Source organism: Callithrix jacchus, chromosome 13, assembly GCF_049354715.1.
Source record: "Callithrix jacchus isolate 240 chromosome 13, calJac240_pri, whole genome shotgun sequence".
Lineage (NCBI taxonomy): Eukaryota > Metazoa > Chordata > Mammalia > Primates > Cebidae > Callithrix > Callithrix jacchus.
Genome location: NC_133514.1, coordinates 33,228,290 through 33,251,016, shown reverse-complemented (window position 1 = coordinate 33,251,016; position 22,727 = coordinate 33,228,290). Strand labels below are relative to the sequence as shown.

The following is a 22,727-nucleotide window of genomic DNA, read 5'->3' as shown; positions in this document are numbered from 1 at the left end:
AGATTTTTTTCTATCACTGCCATCCCTGAGACAGCAAGCCTAACCCGTCCACTTCCTCCTCCTCCTCAGCTACTCAACCTGAAGATGATGATGAGGAAAACTTTTATGATGATCCATTTCCACTTCTCAATGAATAGTAAATATATTTTCTCTTATGATTTTCTTAATAACATTTTGTTTTCCAACTTATTTTATTATGATATAGCATAATATACATATAACATACAACATATGCCTTAAGGCTGTTATCAGTAAGATTTTTGGTCAGAATAGGCTATTAGTAGTCTCTGGGGAGTCCAAAGTTATCTACACACTTTGGGAGGTCAAGGCAGGTGAATTACCTGAAGTCAGGACTTTGAGACAAGCCTGGCGAATGTGATGAAACCCGTTTCTACTAAAAATACAAAAATTAGCCAGGCATGGTGGCATACGCCTATCACCCCAGCTACTCAGGAGGCTGAGGCAGGAGACTCTCTTGAACCCAAGAGGCAGAGGTTGCAGTGAGCCAAGATCACTCCACTGCACTCAAGCCTGGGCACCAGAGTGTGTCTTTGCCTTGGGAAAAAAAAATTATATACAGATTTTGACTGCATGGGTGTTTGGCACCCCTAATCCCTGCATTATTCAAGAGCCTGATATATAAGGGTACGTGTTATCAATTACTGTTCTTTTTCTCTGTCACTTGACTTTGGCAAACTCTATTCTCTGTAGTAGTAGAAGCAGACATATGCCTTGTCATGATAGATGCTCAAAACCAGCACTAATATGAGCGAGGCTACTGTGCTATCATACCATCAAGAGAGAGTTTACAAGGGCTACTTCAGCTCCAGGGAGAGTTCTGGGTAGATCTCAGAGTTCTGGGCTCTCTGAGCCGAGAAATCCATATGACCTAGAGCTCTGTTGTTCCTCAGATCTATTATTCTTCAGAGTTAAATGGATTCAAGCTGAGTTTCAAAGCCTGATGAAACAGACAAGAAGTACCCAAGGCACTAAAAATTCTTTCACTCTTCCTTTTCCCATGTGTGGCCAGCAACACAGAGCTACCAGCACCCATTAGAGCTGGGGTGTCTATGGGCTTATAAAGTCACGTGTGATTTTTTTTTTCTTTAGTTCTTCCATCAGCAGGTGCTGAAAGGCTGATAAATATTTGTCATTTACCAATCTCATGGCTGTTTGGGGACACAGTTCTCTCTGCAGAGCTTTTTGATACTTTTGAAAAAAGAAGAATGCCAGTGGTTGCACTCTTACTAATGCACTGATTGGGAAGCTGCTTTATCCCATCATTTTCTCCCAGCCCCACTTTCCTGGGTGAGACCTGATCATTTTAAAGCATTCAGCTGTAGGAGAAAGATGTTGCAGGGACAGATTTGCTATGACTCACAGAAAAATAAAATGTTATTTTAAAACTGTTTCTTTACTTTGAACCTGGCTGGCTTCTCTTTCAGCCAAGGCTGGTGGTGACTCAGTCTGGGCTTGTCTAGGTGTAATCAAACAAATGTAAGTAAATGCTTTGGCCATTTTTGTACAAGTTGACCCAATGACATGAAAGTATTCTAATGAGCTAAAGTCAGTTGGAATGGTAAACTCTTTGGGCTGTCTGACTGTCTTTTGCTTAAATCACATGGTCTTGGATGGCAACAATAGTTGCTACAATTTATTGAGTGCTAATTAAGTGCCAGAAATCTTAGACCATTGGCCTTTCTTTCTTCCCCCCACCTGCTAGAAAGTAATACATTTTTACAGCATGAACTGGTACCTACCACACATATGCACAAAGATAATCAAAAGCTTTATGAAATCATATGTACCCTTAATACATACAATGCACCCCCATGTTTTCTATTCTGCTCTAAGTTATTCTGTGTTCTAAAACACCAGTCTTGACCCATCAAATTGATTTTATACTCACAAATGAATTGCAATCTGCAGTTGAAAACCACTGCCTTAGACAAATTATTTCCTTGTAATAATCTTTCAAGGTATACTTGTATCAGATTCTATGCAGAATAGAGAAGAGTTAATAAGGGGAACTAAAGAGGCTTGGAAGAGCTGAATACCCAATACTGAACAGGGAGATAGTCAAGATATTAGCAATATCAGGAAGCAGCTAGCACCTGTCAGGCTGGAGGAACCAAGGAAACTAGGGGTGTTAGAGCAAAGGAGCTGGGCTGCCTGCAGGGAACTGACTAGCAAGAAGTGGGATCAGGAAAGGTGCGACCCCAGAAGATGGGCTGTCCTAGGTACACTAGAGGAACTGAAAGAGGAAGCTGTTACTATTGGAGATAAATTTCTTTTTTTTTTTTTTTTTTTGAGACGGAGTTTCGCTCTTGTTACTCAGGCTGGAGTGCAATGGCGCGATCTCCGCTCACCGCAACCTCTGCCTCCTGGGTTCAGGCAAATCTCCTGCCTCAGCCTCCCAAAGTGCTGGGATTACAGGCTTGAGCCACCGTGCCCGGCCCTGGAGATAACTTTCAAGGGTAAATAGAGATGGGGAAAGGAGAAAAGAAGGAAATCACTTGACTTCCCCCTCCCTCTCACCCCCAGGCTCCTATCACTGCATTCCATTGGCTAAATCTAGCTAGCAGCCAGTGCAAATGCCCTTTTCTGGGATCCACTGTCTGAGATACAGAGATATCTGAAATCCAACAGCCAATCTGCCTGCACAGTGGGGTCAGCTTCATGGGTATGTGGCCTGCCCAGTGCTACAGCCCCCACGCTCAGAAGGGCCCCACACCTATTTAACGCTCTGCCCTTCCTGTCTTAAGTTTCATGTTCTTTGAACAAAAGGCTTCCTATTTTCATTTACTACTGGGCCTGCAAATTATGAAGTTGTTCTAGTGCATGGCATTGTTATTCCAATTGTACAGAACAGAATATTGTGCCTCAGAAAGTTTAAGTGGCTTACTGTGGATTTCAGAAAAAGAAACATTTGAAACCAGCCTGGTGTGTCTGAGACCAAAGTCCAGGGGTCCCTTTCATCCACCAAACAGTACTAAAAGCAGAGAGGAGAATTGTGCAGGTAAATCTCCTCCAGTTTATAGAGGGCGGCACTCATATTCTCCACCATTTCTATGAAGGGAATAATTCCTGCTATTCCCTTTTGGCCACTGCAGGCCACAAACAAACATTAACTCAGCCTTTAGGGGCTTGTTAAGAGTAGCTGAGAGGATGCAAATAGGATTTCTCTTGCACCTCCTGCTGAAGAAGCAGAGCAATTCACTATCAAGAATGCAACACTCATTTTCTCTTAAAAAGTTGCTTTGCAAGATGGATGCAAAGGAGGAAATAAGAAAAAACATGCAGACTTGACTTCAATGGTGAATTCCCTTATCAACTCTTACTTCTAAATAAGAAGTTGCTGGTGCTGACTTCTGCCCATTCACAACGGCATCCAATTCGTTTTCTTTGGTCCAGAGTCACCGCTTCAGACGCAAGATTTTTCTATAATGAAACCTTCATAGCCTCACCTTCTGGGATAGTCCTGATTTTCCTAGCAACTAAATCAGGAATGAAGCAAAACCATTTGGCAGAAGTCATCTCAGAGGAAATATTAATTCAAAGGAAGCTGTAATGCAACTACTATAAATTCTGTTCTGAATATTTTAGTGATTCTTTACTCTTACTTAGAGTCTCATAAGATCTTTCCTGTGGAGGCAGCAGTTTAATGCTGTAGCATCAGATACAACAATAAATAATTACTGTTTAACTTCATGTCATGCAATAAAACATTGTTAGTTAATCATCATTATTGCCACCATTTTCCTCCTTTCATTTCTTCATGATTTCTTGCACTTTGAACACAAAATAACATTCTAAGTATCAAAGGCTCATATAGAGAGTAAGAAAGCCCAAACTGACCTCTAAGATCAATTCTACATCAATTCCAGACAGATAAGGAAGCAGAAACTGGTATCTGGAGACCTGCCTGGATAGATGGGGAAACTTAGGCAAATCTTTTACCTCCATTTCCTGTTCTTTTCCTGGGATTAGAGCTCAATTTTCTCATTCACCATGTGGATCCTTCTGAGTCTACATTGCGTATTCATTTAACAAATACTGTTTACTAGGTATCAGGCAGGCAAAATACTGAGGACTCAAAGATGAATGTGAAATAATCTTTAAAGGGCATGAAATCTTGAGAAATATTGGACAATTAATCATCTCACAGTGTGATTGCAATTCATATTTCCAAGCCTGACATGCAACAAGACAGGAGGGACTAGCAAGCCTGCTAGAAAAGCATAATGAAGATGTGACAGAGAGAAGATACCACTTGAATACAACACAGACCAGCGAGTCATCCATACAATCATCATCACGAGTAGCAAAAAGATAGCTCAGCAAGTCTGGGCACAGTGGCTCACTCCTGTAATCCCAGCACCTTCAGAGGTCAAGGAGGGCTGATCATTTGAGGTCAGGAGTTTGAGACAGCCTGGCCAACATGGTGAAATCCCATCTCTACTAAAAATACAACAATTAGCTAGGAATGATGGTAGGTTCCTACAATCCGAGTTACTCTGGAGGCTGAGATAGGAGAATTTCTTGAACCCAGGAGGCAAAGGTTGCAAAGCCAAGATCACGCCGCTGCACTCCAGCCTGGATGACAGAGCTAGACTCTGTCTCAAAAAGAACAAGAAAGAAAAAAAAATGATAGCTTAGCAAAATGAAAGCTTATGGATGAATATGAATCCTAAGCCTATTTGTCAAACTGTCACCTTCTGTTGATAGGAGAATGATGGTGTCATATTCAGAACCACCCAGTCACTAGGTAGGAAATGTTGCTTTACTCAAAAGTTTCTTCATTTCTGTGTTTCACTTTCTAATGATAAGAATCACCTTGAGGTAAGAATCCAAATCTCCAGAAAGCAACGCTACCGGGCATTTGTATAATCAGGCAAGTTTGGGAAACTGCATCATTCTACTTCAACTGCGTCTTATGAGATGGATTTTATACTTTTGGTAGTGAATGTGACGACTGTGCAGAAAGGGAAAGGTAATTGTGAGTAACATGATTGGGGATCCAGACTTTGGTTCAGTTCCCAGATGGGGCAGTTCAAAAGGATCTGCCAAGTACATCACTCAACCTTAGATCAGTGACATAAACCAAGGAGACCCTATTTGATTCTATTGTAATAGAGCTTCAGAAAGGGTGTTTAAAAGAAGAGCATGACCTTGTTCAGGGTCATCATTAGAAAAAGAATGGAGAGATTGTCACCTCACGTTCACCTGCACACAAAAGAGCAAAGATCTCTCTTGGAAGGTATTTCCTTTAAGAGATGAATCCGAAGAAAATAACTAGTGATTTCAACCGCTCACTGTGTTCTTTCTTCCTCTGCTCACCTTCTTCAATGCTCACCTTTATAAAACACTGCTGGTTTCTTGGTTCTCCTTCCATTCTCCCCTCCTCTCCTTTCCTTTCACCTTCTCTGAGCTCTTTCTTCTCTGACATTTTTTTCTAGCCTGTCCTTTGACTCTTGAGGGGGCCCTGAAAATTCCTCAAGCATTTCTCTTTGTGTTGACAATCATTCCTCTCTCTCTCCATCTCTCTTTCTCTCTGTTTTCTTGATATCAAAATCCAAGGGTCTTACTTAGGTTTTCCTCCCCCACTTAGATAAATACACTCTTCATGATTCTAGCAAGATTTTTTTAAACAATCAAATAGCTACGATTTATTCAGCACTGATTATATTCCAAATAATGGTATGCGGTTTGCAAATATTCATTTCTTTAATCATTATGAGAGCTCTCAGACATAGAAATTGTCAGTTCCATTGTACAGAGGAGGAAGCCTAGATTCAGAGAAGTAGAATTTACCTAAAGCAGCGTAACTAGAAAGTTAAAGAGATTTGACCACGTTCATATCCAAAGGAGCTCAGAGCTTTCTAGAAATCTAGTAGCTGAGACTGCAAAATATCAGATCATTGTTAATAATACAGTAAAATATTAGATCATTGTTCTGTATGATGTAATGATTTAGTGAGTCTCAAAAAAGGTCATATTATGAGTCTCAAAAAAGGTCATCATCCATGAATGATGTTGGTCTCTTTTGAATATGAAACTTTCATTTTCCTCTTCAGCTTCTTGGTGTTGATGGGAAAGCTTCAGGGAAACTATCTAGGGAACACACACAGAAATAACTATGGCCGCCTGGATGTAATGCCTCATCTATGTTTGACTTGATAGTGACTCTAATCATGGACTAGTCAGGAACTGAATGTGTGGCTCTGGCTGGATTTCATTACGCAGTGCAACAACACAGAACTAGGAAAAACCAAAATACGCAGATTCTCATCTCAGTTTTACAACCTACCAGCTGAGTGATGCTGGGTCTGAATTTGATTACTGGTAAAACCAAAGTTTTTGTACAGATGGTCTCAAAAGTCTTGTCTAGTTCTCATAATGTTTAATAAGCCTTTTCTGGACTCTCAGGTCAACCAGCTCAGGCAGCTAAAGTCCGCACACGCCCGAGGCTAATCATGAACTACTGCCCCTCAATACTAACACCAAAACTTGGGAATAAAGAGAATGAATGATATATGTGCATGTTTAAGTGAAAAGATGTTTGGGGTTCCACCACACTGCTCATAACGTTGGGCCCTTGCCTTCCTAATATCATTAGTAAAAAAGTCATAAGCCTTTCTATTATCGTGGCAATTGGCAGATACTTAAGTATAATTCTCACACTGATTCATGGAGGATGTTTTAATTACCCCAAAGATGTTGCAGTAATAAGCTGTATTTAATAAGTTGCTAGTTAATAGATGTTCCATGACTATGTGATTAAACAGACATTATTGTCTTTTGCTGCATTGGTTTTTTTATTGCTGCTGTGACAAATTGTTACAAACTTAGTGCCTTAAAACAACATGAATTTATTATCTTACAGTTCTTCAGCAGTCTGAAACAGGTTGCACAGAGCTAAAACAAAGGTACTGTCAGGGCTGAATTCCCTTCTGAGGGCTTCAGGGTAGTATCTGATTATCTGCCATTTCCAGCTTCCAAAGGTTGGAACACCTTCCTCAGCTGTTGAAATTCAGATCTCTTTCTTCAAAGTCAGCCATGGTGTGTTGAGTCCTGTTTGCATTACCTCACACTCACTTCTCTTCTGTCACCTTCTTCCACTTTTAAGGAAACTTGTAATCACAAGGGGTCCTAGATAATCCAGGATTATCTCTTTTAAGGTCAATTGATTAGCAATAATATGGTTTGATTATGCTCCTTCTTAAATTCAGGTGTTGCCAACTTGGTAGTTTTAAAAGATAGGGCCTTTAAGAGGTACTTAGGCCATGAGGGCTGCTCCCTCACAAATGGGATTAAGGCCTTTATAAAAGAAGCTTGACAATGTTTGGTAGTTTGCTCTTTTGTTCTTCTGCCAGGTAAGGACAAAGTGTTTCTTTTCCCTCCCCTCTGAAGATGCAGTACTCACCAGACGATGGAACCTGCTGGCACTTTGATCTTGGACTTCCTAGACTCCAGAACAGAAAATACATTTCTGTTCTTTATAGATTAGCCAGTCTCAGGTATTTTGTTATAGCAGCACAAATGGACTAAAACAGTAACTTTAATTCTACCTGCAATGTAACTCCCCTTAATCATGTCACAGAGCATACTGACAGATTTTGGGGATTTCTTTCTCTGGGATTTCAATTTTTGATATGAATCTACACTCACCTATTATATTCATATAGATGTATCATCATACTTTATGAATGTATAGTGGGATAATTTATTAATATGGCATCAATCTCTATTCAGAAGCTTTTACAAACTCACAGTAAACATACATTAACATGGGGGTGAAGGATCATTCCTTTCATAGCTAATTAAGCCGACGTGATCAACAAGGTTTTTAAAAAGAAGCACTTGTACATATTTCAAAAAATCCTTCAGGTTGTCTTTATAGGAAAAAGATGCTGACATTTTTAACACAGTAGGGTTAAGACCAACCTGGGATCACCTTTAAAATTCACAAGATTTGGCTAACGCCCTTTTCGGCCTTAGCCCACCTGCACCCTGGTGAACTAAAAAAAGAAAAAGAAAAAAATTCAAAAGATTTACTCTTTCATTAGAATATCAATCAACAATCTATGAAAGACTACATATTTTACCAGTTACCTGCAAGAATTTCAGTATGCTACTTTGTGAATTTTTTAACATGCCACTGAATGTGAGCATAAATAAAACTGAGTAGTATTGCTATTATTCAGTGTTATGAATAAGAGAAATGACTAACAATAAAAAATCAAGAATGATTAACTCTAACTCTTAATGGTTTTAAAGCAGCTGGAGCCAAAAAATCAATTTACAAAAGTCAAAGAATGTCAATATGCTTATTTTCCCTATGAAAATTCTCTAGGAGTTTCGCTGGGTTTCTTATTGCTCTTGTCTTTCAAATGTCAAGTGAGAAACAGCTGTCATTTTTATCTTCATGCCAGGTAAACTGAAAGCAAATGGCAAAATGGGAACCAAATGTCTAATAGCACATAGAAAACTACTGTGTATTATTTTCTTATATACGTACATTTGAAACTAAAAACAAATCCTGATTTTTTTCTCCCATGAACTTCAACATTTTAAACTCAACATATAATTAATTTTAATAAGATAATTATTTTATTTTCAAGGGCCTTAAAATAATATTTACAGAGATGAATAAAGGAAGAAAAAGGAAATTGAGTAGCGTTCTTAATTTGATTTTGACAAAAGTCTATTACAATAGTATAGCCCAATTCCATTTATTTTAAAAGGAGTAAATTATATACGCATCTTCAACAACTCTAACCATTAGTTCTAGTCTTTACCTGCTTCGTTTTTTCTATGTATTTTTAATTGTGAATATTTTATTAAAATCAATTAATAAAGAGATCTCTGTTACATCAACTACCATATCTGAAGAAGGTGGGAGAGCACATATTTTATGAGCTCATTATATTAAGAAACCTTTAAGGCACTGATTCCAGCTATACGGGCTTTTCTTCAAGAAATCAGTGCGGGTCCAGAAATGCCAAACTATCAGATTCATGTCTTTTTTTTTTTTTTTTAGAGACGGAGTTTCGCTCTTGTTACCCAGGCCGGAGTGCAATGGTGCGATCTCGGCTCACTGCAACCTCCGCCTCCTGGGTTCAGGCAATTCTCCTGCCTCAGCCTCCCGAGTAGCTGGGATTATAGGCACGCGCCACCGTGCCCAGCTAATTTTTTGTATCTTTAGTAGAGACGGGGTTTCACCATTTTGACCAGGATGGTCTCGATCTCATGACCTTGTGATCCACCGGCCTCGGCCTCCCAAGTGCTGGGATTACAGGCTTGAGCCACCACGGCCGGCCCAGATTCATGTCTTTACCGTAATATCAGGCTGAATTCATTTGCCTCTATGATACCTGAGCTTCCCTGAGACGATGTGCCTATATGCAGAGTTATATAATCAAAATACATTTTAGCTGACTTCCATATGGTTGCCAGTTGGCCACAAAATAAAACTGCATGTAGTTATATGCACAAGCTATCTGGATGCTATAAAAAGAAAATTTTGACCAGCATGATTAAATCAGCATGTATGTTAAAATATAGTGGCTACATTCAAAGAACAAATTGTGTCTCTCCCATGAGCAAAATCTGGAAAAATAAAAGAGATACAGGCAAGATTCCACAGGTGTTTACAGTCCAAATACGTCTAAAGCAGTCATCTGTTTGTTATATGGACACACAACGTTTGTACTTTCTTCTTCTTAACTCTATTTTTCTTAATATAATTCTGTATCCTAAGAGAGTAGTCAAGTCAGCCCATTTGGCAGAATTAGTGGCACATCAAGAATGGCTTTCTATAGTGGGATAAGATTAAGTTTCCAGATGAATTTCCACTGCTTAAAAGAAATTCTGGGTGGAACAGAAATAGAAGCAGATAATTTGTCATACAAAATGGACATGTTTGAATTCACCCAAGGGTTTTATGATATTTTCACTTCACTTTCTGAAATAATTATTAATAATACATTTACAATTTGTGCATATTAATGACAAATATAATAAAAACATCAAGAGTTATAATATATTCCTAAGTAATCTTTCTCTTCCAGACAATATCTATAAGGCTTGCAAATATCCATGGGAGAGCTTTGAGTGCCATTTTATAGATCATAAGATACTCAAGGGCTTTAAAAAAACTACTCAAGTGCTATAGTACTGTAGTCATTGATATGGTTTGGCTCTGTCCAGAGCCAAATCTGATCTTGAATTCTAGCTTTCACAATTTCCATGTGTTGTGGGAGGGACCTGGTGGGAGGTAACTGAATCATGGTGGTATGTCTTTCCTGTGCTATTCTTGTGATAGTAAATAAGTCTCAGGAGATCTGATGGTTTTTATAAAGGGGAGTTTCCCTGGCACAAACTCTCTTCTCTTGTCTGCCGCCATGTGAGAGGTGACTTTCACCCTCTGCCATGATTGTGAGGCCTCCCCAGCTATGCGAAACTGTCAGTCTATTAAACCTCTTTCTTTTGAAAATTGCCCACTGTTGGGTATATCTTTATCAGCAACATGAAAACAGATGAATACAGTCATGCTCTCCATAATGACATTTTGGTCGTTGATGGATTGCGTATGATGGTGGACCCATAAGTTTATAACAGAGCTAAAAAATTTCTACCACTTAGTGACATCATAGCCCTTATAATGTCACAGCACATTTCATTATTCACGTGTCTGTGGTGATGCTGGTGTAAACAAACCTACTGCACTACCAGTCATATAAAAGTCTAGTGCACGCAGCCTGGCACAGTGGTTCACACCTTTAGTCCTAGCACTTTGGGAGGCTGAGGCAGGCAGATCGTAAGGTCAAGAGTTGGAGACCAGCCTGACCAACATGGTGAAACCCTGTCTCTACTAAAAATACAAAAATTAGCTAGGCGTGATGTTGTGTGCCTGTCATCCCACCTACTCAGGAGGCTGAGGCAGGAGAATCACTTGAACCTGGGAAGCAGAGACTGCAGTGAGCCAAAATTGTGGCACTGTACTCAGGCCTGGGTGACAGAGGGAGACTCCTTCTCAAAAAAGAAGAAATTAAAAAGTCTAGCACATACAATTATGTGGAGTACATATTACCTGATCATGATAAGAAAAACTGTTATCGGCTGATGTATACTACATTTTTTATTGTTATTTTAGAGCATACCCCTTCTACTTGTATTTTTTTTAAAAGGTTAACTGTGAAACAGTGTCAGGCAGGTCCTTCAGGAGGAATTCCAGAAGAAGGCATTGTTATAGGAGATGACTGCTTCAGGATTGTCACTGCCCCTGAAGACCTTCCAATGGGACAAGATGTGGAGGTGGAATACAGTGATAGTGACAATCCTGATCCTGTGTCGGCCTAGGCTAATGTGTGCATTTGTGTCATTTTTAGCAAAAAGTTTAAAAATTATAAAAATATAAAAAATTTTAAAATACAAAAAGTTTATAGAAAGAATACATCTGTATAATGTTTATATTTCAAGCAATTATTGAAAGAGTCAAAACGTTTTGAAAAATGAAAAAGTTTAAAGTCAAAAGTTACAATAAGCTAAGGTTAATGTAGTATTGAAGAAAGGAAATTTTTCTATAAATATAGGTAGCCTAAATGTAGCATTTATAAAGTCTAGAGCAGTGTACAGTAATGTCTTAGGCCTTCGCACTCTCTCCCCACTCACCCACTGACCCACCCAGAGCAACATCTAGTCCTGCAAGCCACATTCATGGGAAGGGCCTTACATGGGTGTACCTTAAAAAAAATTTATGCCATATTTTATTGTACCTTTTCTAGGTTTTGATACGTTTAGGCAAACCAGTACCACGGTATTAACAATTGCCTACAGTAGTGAATACAGTAACATGCTGTCCAGATTGTAGCCTAGGAGCAACAGGCTAGACCATATAGCCTAGTATGTACTATGTGTGTAGTACATTTTGCCATCCAGGTTCATGTAAGTACACTCTGTGATGTTCACACAAGTACAAAATCGCCTAACAACGCGCTTCTCAATGTATCCCTGTCGTTAAGCACCGCACGTCTATATTTGGAATCCAGCATTGTCTAGTTCCAGAGACTATTTGGACTACAAAAATAATTTGAAAATGTTTTCCTCTTTTAGCAGATGAATTCTTTGGAAAAAATCTTCCCTGGAAGCCTGGTGTAATCAACAGATAAAGGAGGGGCATGTCTGAGGGAAGTCGGGGTGGGAGATGCCCTGAGTCTCCAACCCCACCTCCCTTGCTCACTCCTCATCTCCTCTCTACAGCTCTGCAGCAGCCTCTATGCATCTCTCTTGAGCCTTAAGTAACGAACTAAGCAGCTTAACACCACTGCATTGCATCAAGCTGCCATATTCTCACCTTCAGCAAAATTTCCATATGGTTCCCCAAGAGGAGGTTCTAGAAAGCCACCAGGAATGTAAATGTGTACAACTATGATGGAGAGCAGTTTGGAGTTTCCTCAAAAAACTAAATACAGAGCTACCATATAATCCAGCAATCCCACTCCTGGATATATTTCCAAAAGAAAGGAAATCATTATGTTAAAGGGATACCTGCATGTCCATGTTTGTTGCAGCACTGTTCACAACAGCCAAGATTTGGAAGCACCCTAAGTGTCCATCAACACATGAATGGACAAATAAATTGTGGTACATACAAACAATGACGTACTATTTAGTTATGAAAACAATAGATCCTGTTATTTGCGACAATGTGGTAGAACTGGAGGTCATTATCTTAAGTGAAATAAGCCAGGAACAGAAAGACAAACGTTGTATATTCTTACTCATTTCTGGGATGTAAGTATCAAAACAAATGGACTTACGGAGATAGAGAATGGAAGGATGGTTACCAGAGGCTAGGAAGGGTACTGGGGAATGGGGGAGAGGTAGAGATGGTTAAAGGGTACCTAAAATAGAAAGAATAAATAAGACCTAGTATTTAATAGCATATAGGGCAACTATAGTCAAAATAATGTAATTGCACATTTAAAAATAACTAAAAGAACAAAATGGAATTGTTTGTAACACAAAGAATAAATGCTTAATGGATAGCCCGTTTTCCATGATATGATTATTATGCATTGCATGCCTTTATCAAACTATTTCACATGCTCCATAAATACAGACACCTACTATGTAACTACAAAAGTTAAAAATTAAAAGAAACCTTAGAAAGCAACCAAGACATTGCAATTGTGAATGAAGTTGCAACAAACATGGAGGGCATTCAATGCTATTACTCAATGCTAACATTCAATACTATTACTGAATGTTTAGAAACTGAAGCCCAGAAAGACCCAACTGGATTCAATGGCAGGGCTTGAATGCAAGTCTTGTGACATTCAATCCTTGGTGTACCTAGAAGACTGATGGATATAATCACTGGACTTCCTGACAGGTCAGGTGCTCCTCACAGGGAGCACAGAGATAATGCATATCTATTTTTTTCTATCATGGCACCTGGCACAATTTGGAATCATTTACTTATCAGTGTGTTCGTTTATACTGTGTCTCCTTCCCCAGACTATAAATTCCTTGAGGACAGAAACAGTGGTACTTTTACTTTTGTATTACTTAGCACCTAACATACAAAAGTCTTCAATTAGGCTGGGAACAGTGGCTTACACCTGTAATCCTAACACTTGGGGATGCCAAGAGGGGAGGATAGCTTGAGCCCAGGAGTTCAAGACCAGCCTGAGCAACACAGCAAAACCACATCTCTAAAAAATATACAAAAATTAGCTGGATGTGGTGGCACACCTGTATTCCCAGCTACTTGGGAGGCTGAGGTGGGAGGACCACCTGAGCCTGGGAGGTTGAGGCTACAGTGAGTTGAAATCATGCCATTGCACTCTATCCTGGGCAAGAGAGTGAGACCCTGTCTCAAAAGAAAAAGTCTTCAACTATTCTTTTGTATCGTAAGTGTATTTGAAAGCAAGAATCACTTTGTCTCCATCTCTTCTTATGAAAACATTCCAAGTAGATCCAATAGCTGGATTTACCCTGCAATGAAACCTGCTAAACTGCTCAAGTGTGAATGCAAAGCCCTTCTCTAAAAAAGCCCTACAAACATCATATAGTGAACTGAAAAACATATTTCAACTGAAAATTGATTTCACCTTCTTCCCATCACAAGAAAGCCACAACAGACTATATCCGGTCTAGTTACATATTAGTACAAATTATAAAATTCAAAATCTCAGTACAGTTGGAAAGGAAAGATGTACATTAGGGCATTTCCTAATTTCTATAACTAAAAGGGAAAATGTTTGGGGTTTGTGGGTTTTAGTTTGTTTGCTATAACTTACCATCCACATTAAACACAACCAGCTTGCTATTTCTTTAGACATACTTTAACCTTGCATCTGCCCCAGACATCACGTTGTTGTTTCTTTGATGACGAATCGAGTTTATGATTTAGAAGCAACAGCTGAAAAGCGCACTTCAGCTACAGTATTTGTAGACAAATAAAAGGAAACAATACAATCTAGGTCATATTTCTTTCATGCTCCAAATCTGCTTTTACCAAAAAAAAAAAAAAAAAAAGTCTGATTTCTATAAACAAGAAGTTATGAAAAAGACTGCTGGCCTCCTTGTTCTTTAACAAACAAGCTTTTCCTTTTTATTCCTCATCGTTGTTTCCTATGTTTTGAGCAACCTGCTTCGTGTGCATACAAGGCATAAGCAGTCCTGGGTGGAAGATTGCCTTGAAACTCTTTTATGGAGAATGTGAGCCCCAGGTACTGAAGCCTGGGGAAAGAAAAGTGTGAGTCTGGAGAGGACTCAGAATCACTTACATCCCCGACAAAAGGCGAAGTAGATTAGATGAATGAAAACAAAATTCTAAATGCTTCTGGTTATTTTCAGTTCCCATTTATGCTGCTGCACTTAATGTAGACCAGAATAGTTCAATTACATGTAGTTGCATATTCTGTCTGAGGTATAATTTAATAGTCAGAAATGAGATGCTGGAAAATGCCTGGAAAAAAAAAGCGCTAGGTGGAATAAATACATATTTTGGCACTAATAGCCAGACCTGTCCTTTGCATTGCTTATTATACCCCTAAAATATGCCATTTGTATATGCCATTTGTAATTGATACAATTACGGATTATTTCTTGTGGTGGTAAGCTCAGAATGCCATGGCACATTATTACTTCTTTCATATTCCCTGAAGTTTTCATTACTGAGACGCAGCGTCATCAGATGTCAGGAACAACCAAGCAACCGCAGCATCTCTGACACAGCCTACTTCAACAGTTTCTGGATTTAGAATATATTTCATCAATTATTCAGGTTCCTTCTTCTCCTGTCAATGGCCAGTTGCCTTTTAGCCTTTAGCATTATCACTAGAAAATAAAAAAAAAGGACCCAAATGTGTTCCATTTTCTTATATTTAATAAAAAATGGCTTTATCGTGTGTGTGTCTAAAGCCATGAATTGTCTGTAAATATATAAAAAAGATATTTTTTATACATTAAAAAAATAATCATTGTGCTATATAACGAGAAGGGCTTGGGATTTGGAATAAGAAGACCACAGGGTCTGGAGACACTCTTGACTTGCTTTGCCAATTACTAAGCCCCAAGCAACACATTTAAGTGATAAGAATTTCAGCTTCTTTATCAGTAACAAGGTTTCTAACTATCAGCCTCAGGCATTGTTGTGATGATCAAATCAAAGGAGTTAATTACATGAAAGTGCTTTATGTATTGTAAAGTGCAATATAAATGTTGTCTTGAGTTTACTACCACTTAACAATCCTGCCCACAGTTGAGAATCTCTCAGTGTACTCTGGTTCTATCAGCACAGTTACTTTGTTTTAAGACTTTAAAGGAGAAAGAGAGTAAAGGTAGAGAGGAGGAGGAGGAGGAGGAAGACAAGTTGCAGGGGGAAGGAGGAAAAGAGTGAGGAGGGCAAGAAGGGAGGGATAAAGAGGGAGGAGAAGAGCTGGAAAAAAGTTAGAAGGAGGAGAATTTGACCTAAACCCCTCTCAGTCACAGACTCAACCTCATCACCCCCAGCTATACTTTCCTTCCATTCCTATCCCACCTGCCTACTACATATGCTCTGCTAACCCCTCCAGTCCACGTGCCACCCGACCTTCATCCACTGTGTTCTAACACAAATATTTACTATGGTAGCAAGTTGTTTCTTTCTGCAACTATATACATTTGAAAAATCTCTCAGTACCAATTCGTGCTTTTTATCAGTTCAGCTAAGGTTTAAGCACAATATTCCCACTCTATAGCCCAGCTCTAAACAAGCCAAACAAACCTTGTCATCATTTCCCTTGAGCCTTTGAGGTCTTGGCTCGCCCATGATCAAGATTCTTCAACCACTAGTGTGAAGCCTTGGACTTCAGATTCTCACCTTTCAATCTCCAAATTGTTTCAGTGTCTCATCTTTCCCTTCTATCACATTTTCTTCCATTCCTGCCATCCTTCCTATTCTCCTTAAGTCCTTAAGAATTGACCTAGGGTGATGTCGTTCATCTCCATCTTCAATCTGATGGTGCTTCCTAGCTTTCACATCCAGGGCATGTTCTTTGCTAGATCTGCACATTCAAATGAACTTCTTTAGACCATATTCTCTAGAATACATCAGATGCCACAATTGTGGAGTCCTAATTAGGGAAAAGGAGTCAGACTGCTGGGGGCAGGAGAAACCAGAAAGAGAAAGCAGATAAGCTACAAGTCTGCCTTTCTTCACAGCTCAGGACACATAGCCCTCCTGTACAAATAACTCAAAATCTTCTCATGCCAACTTACTATCAGACCCTCGGCCAATAGAAAAATGCAAGTTAGCTTACTGCAACATTGGCATTACCGTACAGCACACAGTCCATCTCCAGCACAAGCGCCATCCTATAAAATCCCCAACAGCCTTTATCTCCCTGCAGTCAGCTCCTTTCTTGCCGATTTGACCATTGCACTCTTGCAACATATTTTCATACTTTCTCTAATTGATATGGCTTTCTTTCCTCACAACTGGGTAAATTCTTTTTACTGCCTGCACCACTGGCCCCAGATAGATGCTACCAGTGACAACAATTATATATTTAAAATGCAATTCCTGCTTTCTCCCTTTACAAATGTGAAAAGTAGGGGTTAAAGAGGTCCTAGGGCTACCCATCGTTATGTGAAAAGTCAGTGCTAAACACCTGCAAGAAGCTCCAGGGTTTTGTGCTCCAATGCTTTATGTTTTTACTTCATCATCTTCTCTGAAAATTTTAACTTGTTTTGTTCCTGATGGTCAAACCCCAGGTGCCCTTCTTCCTCAGTTAGCATCAGGCAAGATGCAAATTTGGGATAGTTACACTGGCGAAAGTCTTGGAAGAAAAACTAAGAGTTACAAAAGCTAGGCAGTTTAAAAGAGATCCCTTTGCAAAACATTGTACACTAAAAGTGGTCCCGGGCACTAAATTAAAGTATTAAAATGTCAGACAATTTAATGGAGTCATATTTCACCTAATAGAGTCAAGGCTTCAAACACTTCCAGGAAACAAGAACTAACAATAAACCTGATGAGCTTAACCCTCTGAGATTTCTTGTATCCTGTCAGAATCATCCATTACCAAGCCATTATTTCTGAGACCCTGTTTAACAGCTGTGTATATTTAACGGGAGAATCCAAAAGACAAAACCAAAACTTGCATGCCAGGCACATCACATGCCAGGCTTCTGTGGCTGTTCCTTTTGTCAGAGCGTGTGGAGTGTGTGTGTTTTAGTTAGATGTACAATGTAAATGCATTATGCTCTGCAACTGTCCTGTCCAGATCACAAATGTGACCTTCGTTGCCAAATGCAATGGAAGCTCTTCCGTCTTCTCGTTAATCAACACTTTCTCCAACCTGAAATGCTTTCATGATATCAGGCCCTCTTGGTTTATCTCCACCTTACTGACTGCTTTTTTTCTTCTTCTTTTTTGTCTTTGTTGGTTTCTTTCTCTGGCAACTCTTAATACTCAAATTCCCTAAGGCTTGGATTTGATCCCTCTTATCTATCTATAATCTCTACATGGATGATCTCATCTGGCCAATTGGCTTTAATGAATCCTATATTCCAATGTCTTCTAAATTTATATCTCTAATCCTGACCTCTTCCTTGAGTTCCAGACTCCTCTACAATTGTTTACATCTTCCATTGGAAGCATAATAGAGATTTTTAATTAATAGAATTTTCACCATTCCCCAAAAATACCACATGAAATATTCCCCAAATACTCCATGTCTCACATTGTCCTATCCCCATTTATTCAGTTACTTAAGCCACAAACAGGTGTTTTCCTTACCTGCTTTCCTTCCTTCCTTAACTGCATCTATTTGGTGAGTTTCGTTGACTCTGTTTCTCAGATTCTAGTTTCTTCTCATCTTTTGTACTAATCCCCTAGTTCAACTCTAACTTAAGCCAGTGTCTTCTCTTTCCAGGAATTACCAGGGAAATGCAAATCAAAACCACAATGAGGTATTACTTTACCCTAGTTAGAACGGTTATTACCAAAAAGACAAAAAAAATTACAAATGCTGGCAAGGATGTAGAGAAAACGCAACTCTTAATACACTGTTGAATAGAAATTTGCACAGTCATTATGGAAAACAGTCTGGAGACCCCTCAAAGAACTAAAATAGAACTACCATATGATCCAGCAATCTGAATCTTGGGTAATGATCCAAAGAAAAGGAAAAAGGTGCATCAAATAGATAATTTCACACTTATGTTTATTGTTACACTATTTACAATAGCAGTATATGAAAGTAACCTAAGTATCCATCAATAGGTAAATACATAAAGAAAATGTGGTAAATGTGCACAATGGAATATTATTTGGCCATAAGAAAGAATGAAATCCTATTTTTTGCAGTAACATAGATGGAACTGGAGGTCATTATGTTACATAAAATAAGCCTGACACAAGATCACAAATATTACATGTTCTCATTCATAGGTGGAAGCTGAAAAAGTGGATCTTAAAAAGATAGAGAGTAGAAAGATGGTTACTGGAAGTTGGAAAGGACGAGGAAGTGAAGAATAAAGAGAGTTTGGTTAATGGGCAAAAACACACAGTCAGAAAGAAGGAATAAATAAGTCCTAGTGTGCAATAGCACAGTCGAATGACTCTAGCGCTACAGTTTGGATGTTCGCCCCTTGACCTCATGTTGAAATTTGATTCCCAGTGTTGAAGGTGGGGCCTAATGGAAGGTATTTGGGTCATGGATGTGAAACCTTCATAAATAGATTAATGCCTTACCCAGGGAGTTAGGATACGGGGAGTGAGTTAGCTCCTCTTACAGGAACTAACAAAGTGAGTTCTTTCTCCCTTTGCTAGTTCCTCCTGTTTCCTCACTCATCATATAATCTCTGTACCTACTGGCTACCTATACCTTCCTCCATGAGCAGAAGTGGCCTGCAACCCTCACCAAATACAGATGCCCAAATTTGAACTTTTCCAGACATCACAACTGTGAACAAAATAATCTTTTTTCTTTATAAATTACTTCTATAACAATACAAAACAGACTAAGACATATAATTAAGAATAATACATTATATATTACAAGATAGCTAGAACAGATCTGAAACGTTCCCAACACAAAGAAATGATGTTTGAAGTGACAGATATGCTAAATGCATGATTTGATCATTACACATTGTATGCATGTATCAAAATATCACATGTATCCCATAAATATGTATAGTTATTACACATCAATGAAAAATTTAAAAAATAGCCACATCTGGTCTCCTTGCTCCTTCTATCTTCCTACAGAACAACCAGAGTCAACTTTAAAAACTGTAGATCTTACTATGCCACTTCTTGCTTAATGCTATCTGTTGGTTTCCAGTTGATCTTCAAATAAAATGCAAACTCCTTTCACTACCACCCCTCCCAGCACTTGCATTATAGACTCTGGCTACCACGGCTGGAATCATTCTCAATTAAGCATTTGCACTTGCTGTTCCCTCTGCCTGGAATGCTGTTCCCTGCGTGACTGGCTGCTTCTTGTTATCCAGATCTCCAAGCTCAAAGCCTTCTTCTTCTCAGAGAGGCCTTTTCTGGAGATTCAAGCTACATAGTCCCAGGCACTTCCCATCACATTACCTTCTCATTATTTTATATCTACCAGCTTCTATATCTTATTTCTTCTCATTCAATGAAAGAAGAAGGTTCAGGGTTTATGATAATATTTTTCCTTCTTTAAAAACAAAAGAAGAAAATTACTTTCTATTTTTTATCTGTACTGAGTTGATATTTTTATAAATGTTGGTATTACTATATCTGAGACATAATAGCATGCACAACAATTAATTCATTCTGTTTTGATGTTCTTTGCCCAGAACAGAGATATAAATAGCAGATATCAGAACAGTCATAAGGCATAGAGTTATTTATTCTTTCCCAAATTCCCCTAAAATACATCTAATCAGCTAGATGTTATTCTTTTCACATGGACAATTAAAAGATGGTTTATAAATGTACGCTACGTGACATGTTTCCTGACGTTACTCCAAGTCAGGGCTTCTTGCCTAAATCATCGTGAAAAGAATTTAGATTCATTTCAATAATTAACATTATGGAAAATATCCAAATGTATGAATTTTTTATGTTTAGGCTAATATTTGGAGTTACACAGGCATAGATTCAGAGGATATGGGAAACTCTGCTTGATGAGATGATGAGAGGTTGTCAATGAGCCCAGTATTCAATCTCAATCCCACCTACACAGTCTCTGCTCATGTTATCTTATATTGAAAACAATGAATCCATAACTGACATTAAAAATGCTGAAATTAAAAGTCAAGTTCCGAAAGCAAGTTTATAAGTAAAAGTAATCCTAGGCTATTTTTTTTTCAATAATTGTGGTTTTGGTTGGTGTTAGAAGCAATTTATTAAAAATAAACTTCTGTTGGGTAGAAGGACAAAAGAGAAACAATTTGCCAAGATATTAATTCTAAAGTGACAGAACCAAAGGATAGGGTGGGAGACAATGAACTTGAATTTTCAAGGACAAATTTCAGAAATTAGGATAAAACATGTAATTGTTTCACTATAGAACTCATTATATCCCTCTTAGCAAAGTAATTTCAAATTGGGAAATAAGCAAATCATTTGTTAGGGAGGAGTATTAAACCTTATTATTCTCATTGTTAAAATCAAACAACCAGGAAAATATATGACAGCTTGGAAACAACATACAGGCTATATTATCATTTCAAGTGATAACCTGGAGGAAAGACAACAAGGTCTTTGTCAAAATGATAAGGTTCCATGCTGAGTAGGAACACTGCATGTTGCAAAAGCTTGGACAACAGTGGTATTTGGTAATGGGGCTGCCCCTTCTTTGCTGTAAGGAAGTGACAGCTCATCCCAGCCAAGTGGCTTACTCTTCATCCTTTGACTTTCCCGTTGTCAGGGTATTGTCTCAATAGGGGCTACATAAGCAATGCTGGGTTTGGGCTTTCATTCCATTCTGTTCTATGAAAGCCAGGATTTTCCAAATCCAGTACTTCACAACTCTCTTAAGTAGCCAACAGTTCCTCTTTCACTGTTCGTTCCTGGATACAGGTTTTTATCACCACCAAAACCTCCTTCCTCTTTCAGTGGAAAATGTTTCTACAAGATTGTCCTGTCACTCTGCTGCAGAACAGCCTCAGGACCCATTAGCCAATAAGAGGGAAGCTCTGTTTTCAAACCTCAGTGTGAAGTCACCTCTCATGTTTTTGCATTGTCTCCAGGCTGAAAGATGCAGTGTGTGAGAATTTCAAGAGAGGCGCGCCCACATCTTGATGGCCAGCAACCTTTCAAAGTTCTTATCCAAACTACTCTCCTTCCCAACTCCACATCCTAAATCAACTTCATGCCCTTGTACATATGAAGCAAAACCAAGCAAAACAAAGACCAACAATACTTTTTTTGTCCCTCTAAATGAGTTATCTCATTGGTTTTGTTTTATAGTTTATGAAAAATGGTGCAGCAACACTTCTGGTAAATAGGAGTGTGGCAACAAAGAGAAACACCTCTCCTCAAACTCCACCAGATCACCGCCAGGTTAGAGGACTCTGTCAGTCTGTTGGTTTCCACGTAGCAAAAAGGATCTTGTCCCTTGGAAGGCTCTGGCTTGGTACAGAGATATCTCTGCTGCCAGGACAAGCACTTGCCACATGAAAATTTGACTCTAATACACTTTCCTGTACTATCTCTGATCCTAATTTTAGCACTAGTTTTTTCATTTCACTTTCTAGGATTGAATAGTAAAAGGACCTTTGTCCAGAGGCAAGTGACAAAGGTCTTATATTTGTTGTCATCCTTAATTTCTTCCTTCATGACACTTGCCTTAAAGACTAAAATTCTCCTTCCTTTTGTTAAATAGATTCCTGTCCTCAGCCCTAATGGTCACTGGCAAAGATTTGTATCCCAATGGATGAGAGCATCTCCTTCATCTCCTTGGTCATCGTCAGGGTGACATGCACATGATCAACACTTCGTTACACAAGTGTCCAGCTGTCACTTCGCCTGAAGCTCCACACTCCCTGTATCTAGTAAGTCTTTGGCTTTTGTCACTGCAATGCATGGTGCACTGGGCCAGGTGGCCTTGGAACTTCTTTATCTCTGTGTTCCCCAAGGCTTGGGCTTGAGCCAGAGGTACATGGCAGTCCTCCATGTACTGCCACACCTGCTTCATGGATGCCTGACTGTCCTCACAACAGCTGGACCTGAACGTGAA

At 39.0% G+C, this 22,727-nt stretch overlaps 1 protein-coding gene and 1 pseudogene across 8 annotated transcripts in view; both read right to left on the bottom strand.

Annotated features, from left to right (window-relative positions):
• The window catches only part of NRG1 (neuregulin 1), a 1,138,183-nt gene that overhangs the window by 665,631 nt on the left and 449,825 nt on the right, over window positions 1-22,727 (bottom strand). The window lies entirely within an intron of this gene.
• The window catches only part of LOC128929373 (protein FAM136A pseudogene), a 50,729-nt pseudogene extending 28,002 nt beyond the window's left edge, over window positions 1-22,727 (bottom strand). The window contains exon 1 of the transcript XR_013525700.1: window positions 1-22,727. This exon is cut by the window's left edge and continues 28,002 nt beyond it. The product of XR_013525700.1 is annotated as a protein FAM136A pseudogene (transcript).